Source organism: Sapajus apella, unplaced genomic scaffold (assembly GCF_009761245.1).
Source record: "Sapajus apella isolate SASKATOON/1434 unplaced genomic scaffold, GSC_monkey_1.0 scaffold13, whole genome shotgun sequence".
NCBI classification, from domain to species: domain Eukaryota; kingdom Metazoa; phylum Chordata; class Mammalia; order Primates; family Cebidae; genus Sapajus; species Sapajus apella.
Window position 1 is genome coordinate 1,397,315 of NW_022436953.1, and position 1,971 is coordinate 1,399,285.

A 1,971-nucleotide genomic window follows, 5' to 3' on the forward strand; every position below is an offset into this window, starting at 1 on the left:
AAAAAAAAAATTTCACATAATATTACATAAAATTTCCCAGTTTTATTTTTTATTTATTTATATTAATTTGTTTTGAATCAGAGTCTTGCTCCGTCGCCCAGGCTGGAGTGCAGTGGCATGATCTTGGCTCACTGCAACCTCCGCATCCTGGGTTCAAGTGATTCTCCTGCTTCAGCCTCCCGAGTAGCTGGGATTACAGGTGCCCACCACCATGCCCGGCTAATTTTTGTATTTTTCGTGGAGATGGGGTTTTGCCATGTTGGCCAGGCTGGTCTTGAACTCCTGACCTCAGGTGATTTGCCCGCCTCGGCCTCCCAAAGTGCTGGGATTACAGGCGTGAGCCACCATGCCCGGCTGCAGAGTCACTTTTTACTTTGTGTGAAATTTACAGACAGGAGAGGGAAGAGGGGAGTAGGGGAGGGGCCTCGGCAGCCAAAAATTCCCATTTTTAAAGTGTACAAGTCAGTGGTTTTCAGTATATTCAGATGGTTGTACAACCATCACTACCATCTAATTTGAGGACATTTCCATCACCCGGAAGAGAAACCCCGTACCCGTTAGCAGTTACTCCCAGTTCCTCCCTCCCCCCAGTCTCTGGCAACTACTAATCTACTTGTCTCTACAGATTTGCTTATTTTGGCTGGTGCAGTGGCTCATGCCTTAATCTCAGCACTTTGGGAGGCCAAGGTGGGCAGATCACCATCTCTAGTAAAAATACAAAAAAATTAGCCAGGTGTGGTGGTGGGTGCCTATAATCTCAGCTACGTGGGAGGCTGAGGCAGGAAAATCGCTTGAGCCTGGGAGGCGGAGTTTGCAGTGAGCCAAGATCATGCCACTGCACTCCAGCCTGGGTGTCAGAGTGAGATTCTGTCTCAAAAAAAAAAATTTTTTTTTTGCCTATTCTGGACATTTTACATAAATGGAATAATGTGTGGCTTTTATGTCTGGTTTCTTTCACTTAGCACAATATTTTCAAGGTTCATTCATGTAGCATATATTAATAACTCATTTCTTTTTCTTATTGTCTTATAACATGATCTCAAGACTCATTTTTTATGGTGAATAATATTCCAGTGAATGGCTAGAATATATTTTGTTTACATCATTCACTAATCTAATTTAACCTTTTTTTTTTTTAGATAGTTTCTCTCTGTCACCCAGGCTGGAGTGCAATGACGTGATCTTGGCTGACTGCAACCTCCACTTTCCAGGCTCAAGCTATTCTCATGCCTCAGCCTCCTAAGTAGCTGAGATTACAGGCATGTGCTACTATGTCTGGCTAATTTTTGCATTTTTAGTAGAGATGGGGTTTCTCCATATTGCCCAGGCTGGTCTTGAACTCCTGACCTAAAGTGCTCCACAGGCCTTGGCCTCCCAGAGTGCTGGGATTATAGGCATGAGCCACTGTGCCCGACCTCTTAAAATTTTTTTGTCTTCTTTTTTTTTTTTTTTTTTTTTTTTTGAGACAAGAGTCTTGTTCTGTTGCCCAGGATGGAGTGCAGTGACGTGATCTTGGCTCATTGCAGCCTCCTCCTCCTGGGTTCAAGCAATTCTCCTGCCTCAGCCTCCTGAGTAGCTGGGATTACAGGCATATATCACCATGCCTGGCTAATTTTTGTATTTTTAGTAGAGACAGGATTTCACCATGTTGGTCAGGCTGGTCTCGAATTCCTGACCTCAGGTGATCTTCCCGCCTCGGCCTTCCAAAGTTCGGGGATTACAGGCATGAGCCACCGCACCTGGCCAGATGGCCAGATTTTTGGCTTCTTCTTTTTTTTTTCGCTCTTGTTACCCAGGCTGGAGTGCAATGGCGCGATCTTGGCTCACCGCAACCTCTGCCTCCTGGGTTCAGGCAATTCTCCTGCTTCAGCCTCCTGAGTAGCTGGGATTACAGGCACGCGCCACCATGCCCAGCTAATGTTTCGTAGTTTTAGTAGAGATGGGGTTTCACCGTGTTGACCAGGATGGTCT